The sequence below is a fragment of the Larimichthys crocea genome, chromosome XV (assembly GCF_000972845.2).
Source record: "Larimichthys crocea isolate SSNF chromosome XV, L_crocea_2.0, whole genome shotgun sequence".
In the NCBI taxonomy this organism is placed as follows: domain Eukaryota; kingdom Metazoa; phylum Chordata; class Actinopteri; family Sciaenidae; genus Larimichthys; species Larimichthys crocea.
In genome coordinates, this window is record NC_040025.1 from 6,671,894 (window position 1) to 6,688,170 (window position 16,277).

Below are 16,277 nucleotides of genomic sequence, written 5' to 3' on the forward strand. Positions count from 1 at the left end.
TTATTTGGCTTTCAGTTTACCATATGTGGACACAGTGTCTGCCTTCTGGAGCAAATTCCAAACACCACCACCTTTCCTTCCTAAAGGTTTTGTGTAAAAGTTGGTGTCATAGTTCCACTTGTTCCTATAAGACAGAATACTGCAAATTACTGGCTTAGAAACAAGAAAGCTATTAATGAAATGACAAGAAAAAGTGATTTGTTGGAATAAATGATGTTACCCAAAGGGAAATATGACTTGTTTGGTTGGGTTACCTGTAACACCAATTGTTTTGCGTGGTTTACTACTTAAGTCTGGACTAACTCTAAACCAAATCACATTCAAGAACACATCAAATAGGTCAGTACACCCACCATACCGAGAGGAACAGAGCTGTCCCAGTGATGTTGCCACCTGTGATGACCCTGACATTCTGTGCTCCTGGCTCTGATACAGTATACTTCTCTTCCTGAGCAGTGCTGGGCAGACGACTGTGCCGCTGGATCTTGACAATAAATTGTCTTGGCTGATATATTATCTTTTTGCAGATATGTCATCTCAGTGTATTTTTCTAACTAGGTTTGAGGTCACATGGACTTCAGTACACAGTTTGTCCAGCAGAGAGCAACAACTTTATTCTTTAGTGTAAAACGTCCCACCCAGTACATGTCTTCAGTCCTTTAAGAGCACAGATCTAAGGGATCTGTATATGGTTGCTCGTGTGAAAATTACTGTTGGCTGATATATTATCACGTTATTTAAACATTAATATCCATATCAGATCATCAGAAACTGAAAGGAAAGAAAACTCTTAGACTTATAGATTAAGCCTAAAAACTTTCTTTCTTCAGGACGGGCTCGCTCAGAGCTCTCCCTCACCGAGCCCACTTGGACACGTTTATGACGATCCTTGCCCGGCAGTGTTGCAACACCGAGGAGGCTGTACAAACATTTTCTGCATTCCTTCACAGTGAGAGTGGAAGGCTATTCTCTAGGCTGGACCCAGAACTTTTATCAGAGCAACCTTCAAGACATTTTTACTTTATCAGTACTGCTAGGAGCAGGCGGCGTGCGCTGCAGCTCGTTTGCTCTGAATCAACACTGTGGCTGAACGCAGTGTCGTGCATTAGAAAAGTCGAGGCCGGGTGATTTTAAAGAGGCTCTCTGCTGGGAGGAAGAGAACACATCCCTGTAATCTGTGTGGTTACTGGCACTCACTGGTGCTTTCAGCTACACCAGCTGTCTTCATTTGGACTTTACATATTATGTAATTATGTAATAACAACATCATAATTTTAAAATATTAGGCATCTCACATGTTTATAATGATAATTTGTAGACTTTTATTGTAAGTAACTCTCAACAAAAGGTATGACACAACCAAATTGATTTGTTTTACTACATTTTTCCTCATTCTGGTTTCACTGGATCAGGATGCATACTTCATTTTTAAACATTCAATTCAAAGCAAATCTATTTGTACATTTCTTCAGTGCTACATTTGCTACTAATTTTCTCCACTAAATGTGTTTCAGAGCATGGACAGCTATTGTATCATGCATTAGTTTTCCAAGCTGGCTGAGGGTTTTTTTCTCAAACTAAACTACTGGAGAGGCCGATGGTAACAAGTTGAAATGACTGGAAAAAACCCTGATCACAGCATAAAGTGCTGAAACAGACAGTGTTAGAAGCTTGGTAAGTCTCTACTCAGAGTTGCTTGGTGAACAAGTGTGGCTGGTGAGCTAACCAGTACATACTAGGAAGAGGTGAACATACCGAATACACAGAATAGTTACCAAATACACCAAGTTAGCCGGCAACTAGTTCTGTCACAAACCGCACAATAAATTCACTAAGTTTATTCAAAACATATTCTCGCTGCCTCATAACTGGTGACATAACTGGTCATAACTTGGCTGATATGACAGCTTCTACCATGCTTTAGAGAGTCCAAGCTGTTTTCTACTAATGAGCGGCACAAAGTGGCACGTCAACTTCACAAGTTGACTTGACACCAAAAAATGTACTTCTTACCTTCAAGCGATGAACACTATTATCAAAATCCACAATTTGAACAGCAGCTGCTTGCAGTTCATGTTTTCTATAGAATTGTTTTGTGGGCAGCAAATGGACATGTGAATCATCTACTGCATGAAAACCTTGAATCTCTGAAACCATACACTGTCACTGGATATCAGATATTCACTGTGTAGCTTGTACTGAAGTGTAACAACAGTGCGGTCAGCTTCACACTCTGCCAACTGAGCCAGAATAAGGGCCGCACGAACACACACAAACACACAATACAATGCTAATGGGTTTTTTTAGGCCTTTTTTGATAGTACAGCTGAAGATAGACAGGAAGCAGGGGGCAGAGAGAGGGAGAGTGACACGCAGTAAATTAGCCGTCCGATGCGGGATTCGAACCAGGGCCAGCTGCAGCAAGGACTATAGCCTCCACACATGGGGCGGCCCCTTAACCCACTACGCTACCGACCGCCCCTCAGTGCTAATGTTTGGTTGTAAATCGTAACAACATGACTAAATCTTAGCTTTCCTACTTGCGATAGATAGCGTTTTAGGGCCTGTGTGTAGTCTTAACCTTGACAGACCATTGTACTGTCAGTCCATCAGCTGCTCATTATATGATTGCAAAGATGTGTGCAAATTGCTTTGACTTCAGAATATGAAGAACAACAAACTGTATGTAGTCAGTGATGTAGTCAGGCATGTGGTGCACTGAGCAGAGGAATACAGACTAGATGCAAGCACATGGGTGAAAAAAAACAGATATGAGAGAGAAAGCAAAGTGTGATCGAAAAGAAAGAATGACGGATGAGAGGGGTGCTAACATAAGAGGGTAAGGATTAGATAAAGTCAGGGGGGAGGCTTCTGAAATTAGGCTAGCGGCTCTGCCATAGACAGTTAGCAGAACTCAAACATGAGTCGGCTCGATTAAGCTCGCCACGTAACCTTGCCAAGGCTAGCTTCAGCGACACTATTGTTGTACGCCTTGTTTGTGCCGGCTGAAGTGGATGCCCAGTGGGAGTATAATGCAAGGGACCAGCCTTTATGTGGATTAGCCTTCTGAACAGATGTGCTCCAGGCTAACGCTATTCACTGCAGAGGTTCAGTGGTAGGACAAGCAAACCACTCCAAATCCAGATGCTCAACAGAATGAGGTCAGCGGCAGAGGTAGAAAAGAGACCATTGTTGTGCTGAATGCAACACTTTTAAGTCATTAAGTCACTTTGTTAAAGTTATTTCTTGTTGCAGTCGTGCTGCTAGTTGTGATTGATGTTGTTAAGTAGTTCATAAGTGTAGTGGATAAGTAGTGATATCTGTCAAGTACCAAAAACTGGCACTGAATGACTCATCAGATTTGTTGCCTGTGTTATATTTACTGATGTAAATCAATTGAAAGTGCCATGAAGCTGCAGTTCCTCAAATGTCCACTAGAAGTTGGCTCTAGTAAAACCGTCAGCGTTAGAATACAAAGTCAACATCTACATTTTGCTTTTTCTATTTTGTGTCTCAGTGTCTCTGTAAGCCAGAAATCCTAAATGGAATGATTCTCTCAATGAAAATGTTTTGTTTGCATGATTAATAGCTGCATAATCCAGCCAGGTTTCCATCACTCTGCCTGATTTGGATTTTGAGCTTCAGCAACTGCCAGGATAGAGATGAACAGTAAGACAAAACCTCAGTTTTTTAAAAGTGGAATCATAGAAACTAGATCCAGTTCAGGATATGGTGTAGATGGGTTTCTACCAAAAAGAAGGTCAATGGCACAAATAGAAAGTTTTTTGCCTTCCAAGACATGAGAGTGTAATGAATTACAAGTGTGGTCTGTCTGCTGCAAAAGCACCCTATTTTTCTCAGTTAACACACAAAATGAGGTTTCTGTTTGACACTAGTTAAATTTGCCCAAAGCAGCTGCCTGCCAGCTGCTTCACAGCTCATGAATTCTTAGATTTCATATGCTGAATCTCAACTAATCTCACTTCTTACAAATTTTGAGACATTGTCTCAGGTGGTTTTATGTCAAATAATATAGTGGGTAATGATAATGATAAATGAGGCTTCAGTGTTTTGCCCAGATACTGTGGACACTGAGTGGAGAGGGGATCAAACCACTGTGATTAGTGGACAACCCTCACTCCCAGCTAAACGTTGTAGGTATCGGGACATTTCTTGCACCTTCCATGCTGAATATTGTTAATTAGTTACAACTGACACTGTCCCCACTAGCTTTAAGACTGTAGTAGTTAAGAAACCTTGATCCAGGGTCTCTGAATAATTATGGACCCATCTCTAACCTTTCATTATTAGTATCAGAGAGAGTTGTGCTTCTGAAACTTTGAGTTGACACAATTAACGGTCACCTTTCTGAACTCTTGCTTTTCAATTTGCTTTCAGGGCCTGTCACGCCACTTAAACTTCACTTACTAAAGTGGTAAATGACATTCGGCTTACTACTGATTCAAATTTAACCTCTGTGCTTCTATGACTGGCTTTCAGAACAGCTTTTAATACTATTGATCACAGAATACCCATGGACCAACTTGACATCTCTGGCCTGGCATGGCCCCACATGGTTAAAATGTTACCTTACTGAAACAACAGTGCCCTTCCTATTATAATATTACATTGATATTTACTGAATTATGGAGTACTTCAGGGCTATGTTTTTGGCCCTCTGCTTTTCTTGTTATTCCGCCTATAAAGTATATGCATATATATTGTTTTTGATAACTTTTCACTGCGATGCTAAGGTTCTCCGCTGTATGTGCCTGTAAAGGCTGATGATCTAGAGGCCTGTTTATCTGCTGTAAAATCCTGAAAGTCACGTCATTTCCTGCTCCTAAATCCTCTCTCCTTCTCTATCTCTCCTGTCTCTCTTTTCACTCAGATTCCTCTCTGCTGTTTTTTCTCGTCCTGGGACCTCTCTCTCTCTCTCCTGGCTATTGGTGCCTCGTCCAGATGTTTTAAATCTGAAGCCTCTCCTCTTCTCTCCCTCTTTGTCTCTCCTGTGCTGCCTTTTTCAGTGTGTTTGGCCTGTCCTCTCCAGATTTCCACCAGGTCATGTGGCTCAGGTTCTATCTATCTTCAACACCTAAAGTTGCTCAACATCCTCCTTGATTCAAACTAGTTCATCATCAACTCTTCTGTTGTTCTTTTTTCCTTATCTGAATCAAGGGTCTAATGATAAAGCCCTTTGAGAACCAATCGGTAGTCACATATCTGCCCCCCTACCCATGTCATTTTTTAGTGAGCACAGAAGCTGAAGAAGCAGTTTTCAAAATGTTAAAATAAATACATTGATATACGTTTTTTAATTTCTGTAAATATACTTACAATAACCTGTAAAGTTAACCATTTGCTTATGCAGAGCTCTGATTGTTCACCTGCTGCTCAACTGTCAATGTGCACAACACCAAGTTGACAAAAGATGCCGACAGTGATTCAGAAGTCTGAAGTCATGCCAATCGCTGACTGGGACAGGATTCAAGGTATGAATCTACAATATCAACAAGTTAGTCAACCTGCTAGGTTGCTTCATTTCATGGTATTCCACACAGCACTTTGGTTAGCTGAGAAATGTTTTGAGAAAAGTTTTACAGCATTTGGCTCCTCTAAGTAAAGGTTAGTTCAGTTTTACTTATGCAAGCTCTAACCAACCATTTCAAATTGAATGTAACAGCCAGTATGATTGTTTTTGTCTCTGAATTATCCAGTTCTCACATCTTTGAAAATTAGCACTTTGCCCCAATCAGGTCCCTCTGGTGCGAAAACATGACCGTCTTCCTAACAGCCCCCGCAGCAAGTCAGAACTATTTTAGTAGGTAACATGTTTCCTTTCACCCTATGCCTCTGAGTCACTCTCGTTCTCTTGTGAGGAGAAAAACATCTCTCTTTCAATTTTGCATGAACCATTCGACACACTGTAATCTCATAAGCTCTTCCATGAGAGGCCTCTGCTTCACAGACAACCCCATCAGATGTGTCAGAGAAAAAACAGCTTATGATATAAATGAACTGCAATTCATAAAGCCAACCACAACAGAGGGCTGCAGCAGAGGGGTCGTCTTTATATAAAATGCCCCAGTTCTCAAAGCTCTATTCATTTCTCTCCTGCAGATTTGGGAGAAGGGGGATCGGTCAAAGAGGGACAGGTTAAAGAGAGTTTCTATCGTCAGCTGTTAAGTAAAACATTTGTTCATCTGAAGAGCGATGTGACCCAAATTCAAGTCAGATAAGACAACAGCCATGTTACTTAAAGGTTTAGTTCCAACCCAGTTAGTAAAAATAGGCAGAGAGGAAAAACCACTGCCCCCGAAAGACTGCTGACTTTGTTGAGGCTGGGCTTTTCCACAAACCAAGTCTCTCTTACAAAAGAAGAACAAGAATAGTTGACTCTGATGTAATGTGAAGTCAGATACGGTGCAGAGAAATTTAAATGAGTGATCTTTTGTAATGACATTTATTGAATTGTCTTACCCTGCACCAACACTGTCACTGAGGGGAAAAAAATCAATCAGGCATACATGAAGAGGAGCTTGTTTCTGCTGCTGTGCATAGACAGCATGATGATCTCATGAGGAGATGTTATACTGACATAAACAGCCGGAAGCCTGCATTTTCTCTCATCCTCTCATGATATGATATATAATCCAAACAACATGAGATATCAGTTGTACCTTTAAAGAGCAGCCACAGAAAGCCTAGAAAGGCCCGGGAGTGTTATTTGTGCTGGAAAGTGCCATAACACAATCTGGCACCTCTTAGTTCAGCGACTGTCTAACACGTCCTCTGGGCACTAAGTGATGTTTTCACTGCCCACAGCACAAAACTGAGAGAATATTTAAGGGGAGCTGATGGTGTTTCTAATGAATACCCATCACCCAACAATTATTTAGGCTGCCGCTGACATTTAAAGCCTTCAATATTCACTGTGGCCTCTACCTCTACTCTGGTTTGATACAAACAACTGTCATATGACAATTTGAAAGCCATTGTGGAAAAAATGCAGGCTTTGGCGTGCATCAGCAGTAGTATGAAAGAACAACAGCAGATTATAGTTTGTAGCAATATGCCCCATATTTCTTTAATTACAAAAAAATCTGCCATAAGGATGCTAACATGACATTCTACACATCGTGGCACTGGATGTTTCACCTGTTTGCCAACACAATAGCAATAACAATCTGTCAACTTGATGGCACAGCCTTCGGGAGCAATTTGGGATTCAGTATCTTGCACAAGGACAGTTCAACATGCAGACTGGAGGAGCCGGCGATCAAACCCGCCAATTGGTGGACTACCCGCTCTACCTCTGAGCCCCAGTTGCCTGTGTGTAGTTTTGATTCTTTCAGTGCAGTCACTTGTGTTTTAGTGTGCAGCTCATCAACATACAAAATGAATGACAGCACATAATGTGTTGCCAAGCAACAGCGAGATGCCTCTCATTGCAGCGAATGCCTGGGTGAAGTGCAAATCAGAACTGCAGGGGGAAGCAGCATCTCAGCAGATGTCTGTTCTCATGTCAGCTCTGTAATAACTTCATAATCGTACAGTCTAGACTTGCTGTATATGAAAATTGTCCTGATGTAACTTCTCTTATAGTTTGGTGCTATATAAATATTGAATACTCCATATGTACTTAACTTTAAGGCAGCAACGTGATGCTCATGGCTGAGCTGATCTGGCTGACACTAAGACATTCATTTTTGTCCACCATGAAGAACATTTGTGTTCAGAGAAGCACTGTGCTACAGCCAATGAAGACATCCACCATCATTGCGACAACTCATCTGTGTGGTGGGTCCACTTGCTGGTTTTACAAAACAGAGGTTCATAACCCCTGGAAGACATTTTATAAATGGTTGAAATTGGCTCTCAGAGATGTTCACTAAGTAAGGACACTGCAGTGGACAAGAGCATTCACTGACCCTCTTTCAGCTTGACTCTCCGTTAGATGAAAGAGCTCACGGGGACAGAGGGAACTATATGAGGCTGGGTTCAGTAGGCTCAGAGTCATAGACCTGTCAGATGAGGGAATTCCAGCAGATATGAAGTTGGCGAGCTCAGAGAATGACAGGTCACCTGAGGAAACACTGCCAGTTGTCACAGCACTGTATGCTGAGCAAAGAGCACATGCTGCTTTCATTTGGCAGTCAGACATCTGTGCTGATGATGTAATGTGTGAGGCACAGGAATCAGTATCCTGTCCTCGTGGTCAAAGTGTCATTATTTTTAATTAGCTCAACTAAGAATCCTGATAACAACCCACAATACAGGACAAAATGACCAACATACACATTGCTTTTGTGTTCTTGGAAGCTTTCCAGTAGTGTGTCAAGTAAAAGTTAAAGTTTTTCCAAAGGTCATGGGCTAATTAAAACTGAAAGGATTTATCTCCTTGGGATCCTGAATGTGAATTTCATGGCACTCTGCCTGTTAGATTATATGAAGCCTCGTGTGAATAGATGTCCTAAGGGTGATGCGAGACGAGAGCTTATTGAACGTCCTGACAGGAAAGGGTTCATCCTCTAGAGACCATGATTGTGTTTAAATACAATTAAACTGGTTTTAGTTGTATACAAGAGGAAAACAGGATTCACCCTCTTGGGGCCACAAGAATATCAACAGTAAACTTTATTATAATGTGTCCTCAACACATCCCGGTATTTTTATTAATAATGATACAATATGAAACACCCACATACCAAATATTGGCTGCGGGGCCTGATGGTGGTAAAACATGCACATGTCAAGTCACCAAAGTCATTGAGAGAAATCCTTGGTAGGTTAGGATTCTCTGAATATGCAGATAAAATCCCATGGCTAATACTTGTTGAGGTGTCTTATGGACCAAAGTGTTGGACAGACAGAAATTGGCATCAAGATTTGTGATTTTTCTTCTACTCCCTTCCTTCCTTCCTTCTTTCCTTCCTTCCCCTGTACCCTGGGCAGCTTTGGAGCCACTAGATCACATTTATGAATTTGAGGTTTTTCAGTATCAGTCCAACTTAGCCCAGACGGAGAAAATCTCTTATTATCTGCCATACATCCACAGGACTGCACCTGGAAGAGATTTCAAAGATCAAATCTGCTTCCTATTTTGCGCACTTCCCCAAATTAAAAAGGGATTTAGGATGGGAGTGGTATGTGGGTGTGGTGTTGGGGGCTGTGATGCTGTGATGCTGTGTTGTAATCTGCCAAGTAGTGAGTTATTCACAAAGAGGCTCCCCCATTGAAGATCAAACTGAAATGTCACTTTGCTGCCTTCTTTTTATCTCCAACAGACTGAAATCAATTTGGCTCAGGTGCCGTTTGAATGCAGCCTTCCCCAGAGAGAGATTATCCACCCTGAAGATGACAACATTACATTAGCAAGAAGAGGGTAGGATATGAATTTCTAAAACAGTGTGCCAAAGAGTTGATGTGTCAGAAAACTAACGGTGATTCCACGCAGCGGCCGGAGCGCAATTTTCTTTTTATCAACAGGAACTCGCAGGTCAACACAGTTCACTTGGATTATGTAATGGGAAATCAATCCAATGGTTCTTGAAGCTGACAGCTCAAAGCAATCACTCCTGGGAAATCAGAGAAAGGCAGAGACCATGGAGGGTTGAGGCTGTCTTTGATGGCTCGTACAAGCTATAACATTATGTAAACAGCGTACAATACAAACATGAAGACATGTGACCTAGATACACAGTGAATTGATGAGACGATCAGTGCTTATACTGTCTTCTAGTTTCACAGTGTGTGTCACGTGACACCCAACTGTGCATTCTCCCTCATTTCGGTAAAGCTTTTTAGCCTTTTAGCTCATTGTTTTAGTTTTACGGCCAACAGACTCTTCAGTAGCAGCATGCAGACACACAGTACACTATGTGACCAATGCCAAACAGCAGAGACATAGCCAGAGACTATCTGGTGAACAAAGTGGACGGTAAGCGTATATACATACAGTATGAGTCAGCTCAGAATCAAATTTTGGTTTTAAATGCAGGTGCACTGATGTTTGCTTGTTTTTTGTGTGTACCAGCTGCATGCATACACAATCCTAAGTATATATAAAGCAAATATGTATATTTCCCAAAATGCTGAATTATTCCTCTATGTTCCCTAAACTTGTAGACGCAGGTTTGTTCAGCTGTACACGTCAGTAAAAAAACATTATCTCATCACCATCACTAATATTAGAATATTAATATTACAAAATGGGAGTGTGAGAGATTATTTTTAGCTCTGCCAATGTTTGCATGCCTACACATGAAAACCGACACAACACAATCCCATTAGATTTGGCAACATCACCACAGAAATGAAATGGCAGAACGAGTGGGTGGGAAAAGCCCATGGAGACTGAAAACTCAGCCCAGAAAGCAGGTGTCATAATCAAAGCTAAATGACCTCACTGTGTGTACACACCTCATGCTCTGCTGTCCCTTCATCTCATCTATCACTGACGCTAGTCAGACACCGCCGTCTTATCCTCCTCTCTCTCCCTCTTCAACGCACATCAACACACACTGCAGTCACCAACAACACTGCAGTCACCAAAGAATCAGGGCTCATCTGCATGGCAACCGGATCACCAAAGCCATTACAGCCTGAGTGGAAAGTCAGTTTAATGGCACGGCATGAGAGAAGTGATAAACAGTGGGTCACAGACTGGGAGCCTGTGCTGGGCAGGGCCCGTCAATACACGACAAATGGGTTGCATTTCAACACAATGCCAGATGTAGAGAAATGTGAGGGTTCTATACTGCAGAGCGCTCCATCCCTCCCCCAGCGAGGGCCTGCAAACACTCACGTGGGTGTCAGCGGCACAGAAACAAGTCATTACAATTCTTCCTTTACATAAGCACACACGGGAATAAGCTCAGTCAACAGGAAACACATCCCATCATCACACACAGGATGGTCTGAAAGTCCTACAAGACACTGATGGGGTTGGTTCAGGGCAGTCTGCATTTCTCTGTTCAAAATCATTGGAAAGATTTAGGTACGAAACATTTGATCATGTTATAGGAGCTGCAGTGTGCTGGTAAAAATCTATAAAAAACAATCCTTGCACAGGAGGTGGAAGCTTTTATTAGACACACTGGAGGTGCACTCTTACCACATTTGACCCAGAAGACTCTCTAAGACTGTGTCAGAGTCAAAGTAGGACGGCTGCAGCACTTCAAGGTGATTCAGTACTATTGAGGTTTGTACCAGCAGCGTCGGGTCTGAGGTAATGAACACAGTCTATTCATCATCAGAACGTCATCATCACAAGATCTTACTATTCTATGTAATGTTGTTCAGCAGCCAGCAGATGGTGGATGTCTGAAAACACCACCACCTCCATTACTGACAACAACAAAAAACCCAGAAACAACAAAAACAATCATTCTTGACCTGGGAGACAGTAGATTGAAAAAAAAGATTCAAATTCAGAACCTACTGAGGAAGATCGTGAGAACCGCAACGATAAGTCAATTCATTGATGACATGTTAACTATTAAATGAATCTACTATTCTATTCTGATTATTGATTCATCTTTCTCTCTTTTTTCTTGAAGAAAAAATGTTTTTAAACTCTCACGTGTGAATATGTTCTTCTTTCTTCAGTCTATGACAGTGAAGTTAATATCTTTGTGTTGTGGATGAAACATTTGAACATTTGAACTTTGAACTCAACATTTTTCAAAATGAATTATGAATATGACGTCATTTTATGTCATCACGTTGCTGACATGCAACTTTTTCATCTCTCTGAGGAAAAGCATTGCATTGTCGGATTTATAGCTTTTTTTTTCATTCCATTTTGGGAAGTTATGACAAAATAGTGTAGAAAACTTTTCACCTTTCAATGAGCAAAGAAGTGTACAATTTCAGATACTGTGATAACAGTGATTCATGAGTGTAGACTGATAGAAAGAATCAAACAAAGGCACTTTGCTCTTTGCTACGTGTCTTCCTCACAGACTTTCCAAGAGTTTCCGGCAAATTCTATTTGAGTGTCTCACAAAATTAATCTGCATGCAAACTGATTTTATTTGCACATTTGTTCTTTGCTTGATGCAAACATTGCTAGCCGCTTAGTCCCTCAGACTCCCTCATGCTTTAAAGCTTAACTCAAGGTTCACGTATTGGCTTTTTCTGCACTTTTAAACGGCATCTCAGATTCTTACAGAGTTTTTACAATTAAACAAGCAACCAACAGATATTTTGCTCTTGTTTAATAGTACGAATGTCCAACTTAAATTCATCTTTTTAAGATGACACCAGTTGTAAAATATAATTTAATAACTTAACCGTCTACATCGTCTACAGAATTTCTTCATGAGAGAAAAATCTAGGAGTGAGCAGCAGAAGATTTCAGTGAAATGGCCCATTAAAAGATAGCTTTTAGTCGGACATATAGTCTTAACACAAACCCAGTGCTGTCTCAGGAGAGTGCCTCTGTCATCCACAATGCATCATTCTGGTCTGGTATAGAAACCACAGTGTGTTAAGGGCAGAACAATGGCGCTGTGCTGTGCCACAGTCCACACTCCACTAACAAGGCTACCATTTAGAGCTTCACAGCTATGTTAGCTCTGTGCTGAGAGCAATGCTGCTGAGGAAACAAGCCTGCCTAATTCTAGCTGACTTCACAAGAAATAACTCCAGTGGCAGAGGGAAGGGTCCGTATGGTGCAGACCAACCTCTTTAAGGCAGCTGCTGATATTCTAACAGATGCTAAACCTGTCATGCCAGGAATGCCATACGTGTTTATTGTCCTCTGCACTCCAGGCACGTTTCAAATATCTAATGCAGTCCATTATTGATAGCAAATTACGCAAGTTTTCTGCAAATCAAATACACCCTAGCATACTTGGCTAGCTTCTGCATTCAGATCAATGCTAGAAAGCTTCCCAGCTGCTGGGTTATCAGCAGCAGGGGGAACATGTGGGTGTGCTGCAGTGCAGCAGGGAGGCCTGACACGTTACAAAACCACTGTTGCTATTTCTAGAGATGCTTCGGAGTCAAGAGGTGTGCTGAGTATAATGGGTGTGGAGCCTGGGTGCATGTCCAGCTGCTCTCATTAGCAGTAACGGCAACTGACATCTGACATCTGACATTCTCATTCCCTCTAAATGAACGGCTCATTCGCTCCAGGCAATTAAGCAAGGTGAGGGAAACAATGTGTGACATATCTGCTACGTTCTGCTGACACAGGATGTCATCATCATCTGGAGATACAACAGGTACCATAAAGTCTTTATGTCCACTATGTCCAAGTGAACGCATTCTAAAAAGTCACTAAACAGTCAAACAAACACCACCTTTGTCAAGAGGTTATTAGCTTCTTTCATTCTTTGATCAAGTCTCTTAAAATCAACAGGCCACAGTCCAAGTCAAGTCAGGAGTCAAGTGTGTTTTGATTTTGTTCAGTCTAGAGTCAGTCTAGATTCAGATCCAAGTGGTTTGAGTGGAGCCCACGCCTCAGGGAGTCTCTCAGACATCAGTCTGATTTCTGGATTGCTGCTCATATCACAGAGAAAACAAAAGTCTGACTATCAGTCTATCTCAGCCCAGAGTAGTGGGTGGGTAACTGAAGTAGGCCCATAAATAATGGTACTGTAACAAGATATATATATGACATCAGTTAGTCATTATTGCAGATCAACTGATTTTGTAACTGCAAGGAAAAATTGTGTTTCAAGGAAACTGACCTGACATGAACCCCCTCCTCCCCATGACACACAGAGGACACAAAAATAATTTCATCAAGTGTGAGTCACGACAACAATCATGATTCTAACTTAATCTATTTAAAATGACTTAAGTACGCAAAGAGACGACAGGAAATGCAATCTTGAAATCCAGATGTGTCGAGGAAAGACACGACACGAAACATGTAGTCACACCTGTGGTAAGACGTACACACTGGTTAGACTTACTGGAACACACTCAGACAGAGTCATACACTGTGAGATAAGAACACAACTCATCCTGTTCGCTACAGAGCTGATCATCATCACGACATGTTGATTTACAATGACAAATCCAAAATATAAAGCAGCTTTTGTAGAAAGTCTGGAGACCTTAAAATGATAAATAATAAATAATGATAAATAATAGTGAAACTCAGCTCATAATTATGAAATGTAACATCGCTTTATTTCAGATTATTTGACTTGTTTCCAGCAGATTTTATTCTCATTCTGTCCATTTGTCTGTTTTTATTTCATTCATCATAATCAAGATAAACAGTCAGTTCTGTGATTGGCTGTTATTTTGGTGTGAATAAGCAGACAGCCAATCACATGACAGGTTCCGGCCTGTTTATATTGATAATGAAATTAATAGATAAAAGATTTTGTCTGATTAAAAGTGACAGAACATGCTGTGTGAATACTTTTTTATTTATGGAATTATGTTGTCTATTCATCTAACAGCACAGACACACAGAGTCTTACAGCTGAGCTCCATACTTCTACTGAGCTGTGAAGCAGCATTTAAAGTATACAGTAAGTGCAAGAGAGAATACAGCAGAGGATGAAGGTGTAAACAGCTCTGTGTCTACACATGAAGACCCAACACAATACATACCCATCAGACTGACTCCCACAGAGATGAAATAGAGCGAACAGAGGTTGATGAGGAAAACCTCTTGAGCCTGGAGGCTCATTTTAGTTTCTCAGCACACATATTAGCATATTACCAGCATGAACCACTACACAATATCTAGAGGATACAGAAAGCCTCAATTAGAACGTGTATTTCATCAAATAGTGCCAGCTTGCTCCTCCAACAGCACATCTTAATGGCAAAATCCACCCAATAATAGATGCTCCTTGTTTCTCGTTTTCCATAACACCCTCGCTCTAAACGGTTTCAGACTTTTGGAGAAATCTCATTGGATGATGTCCTGGGAGGATAAACATTTGACTGGTCTGATCCAGTCTATTAACAACATTCTTCCTCCAGGGCCCCCGCTGCTCTCTCTTCATCTTTCAGTGGTGCCCAGCGTGTCCGAGACTAAAGTAAGTCATCAGTGGCACACTGGCTTCCACGCTTTGACAGTCGAGTCCTGTGATGCGTGAAGGACCTGCATGCTGACTCGTCCCCCTCTCTCTCTCTCTCTCTCTCTCTCTCTCTCTCTCTCAGCTCCCCCATCACACACATACAGTAATCAGACTACTTTCTTTCATTCGTCCAACAAGGCTTAACAGAGCACCATGCACTCAACAACACCAATCCCTACTTATCCAGCTATGCAAAACACACACATACACATATTCAAACACACTGCAAAGACTATGAATATCACATAAACACACAAGGGTGCAGACAGGTCACAACCGTTGGACATGGATGAAGCATACCAGACAAATATCTGAGTTTTATCATGTGTCGTTCACTCTGATATGTTCAGTGTGATTCTTCGGTCTACTTTTATTTGTTATGTGCAGCTTTTTTCTCCATTTGAGAGATCTCCTGTGGAAATCACAGCAGTTCACAGCAGAGACAGACAGGGCGGAGTAAGGTGGATGACGTCCAACAACAATGCCAAATGGGATGTTTTGAGAATGTTGGATGACCACCATGATGCAGCCAGCACCGTCTTTCTCCAGCAGTTTATACTTTCTTGGAGCAATGGTTGAGCGCTTACAGAGATAACTCATATGAAATCATACACATATGTCATAATAAGCGTCACATGTCACGTCCACTCTGCTGATGTCACACAGATGCTGCGCTGAAAAGCCTGCAGCCCTGCACACAGACAAGCCCCGAGCATTAGTTTTAAGACACTCATCCTTTCTCTGATACTGCGGCATGTTTTGACCCCTCTTTGTCATATGAGCTAAGCTCTGACAGCTGGAGGCCAGTGAGACGTCACACACACACACTGACATGCTACCGGCCAATGTCTGGGGTAGAAATCAAGCCCACAGGAGCTGGACTGGACTGAACAGAGATTTAACGTAGTGGTCACAGCCAGAAGTGCATTTCACGTGACAGACTCTGACCCAGAAATGTGCCACGCACAACCAGTACACAACAAATAACTGTCATACACGGCATACCGTGACACAAAATGAGAAATTGCTTTTTGCATCCAGGTCCAGTATGAAGCCTTGAGTCTACATAAACATAATTCTTTTGATTTTCTGTAAAAAAAAAAACAAATCACAACCATCAGACAAGCACTGGGCGATGCAATCGATTATATTTGAACAGAAACAACAGAAATTATGAAGAGATGATCAAAATAGTTGCTGTTGTATTTCCATTCCTCCATG

The 16,277-nt window shown here is 41.5% G+C and overlaps 1 protein-coding gene across 1 annotated transcript in view; it reads right to left on the reverse strand.

The window, feature by feature from the left end:
* Nucleotides 1–16,277, reverse strand: part of prkcz (protein kinase C, zeta) — a 113,407-nt gene that overhangs the window by 73,964 nt on the left and 23,166 nt on the right. The window lies entirely within an intron of this gene.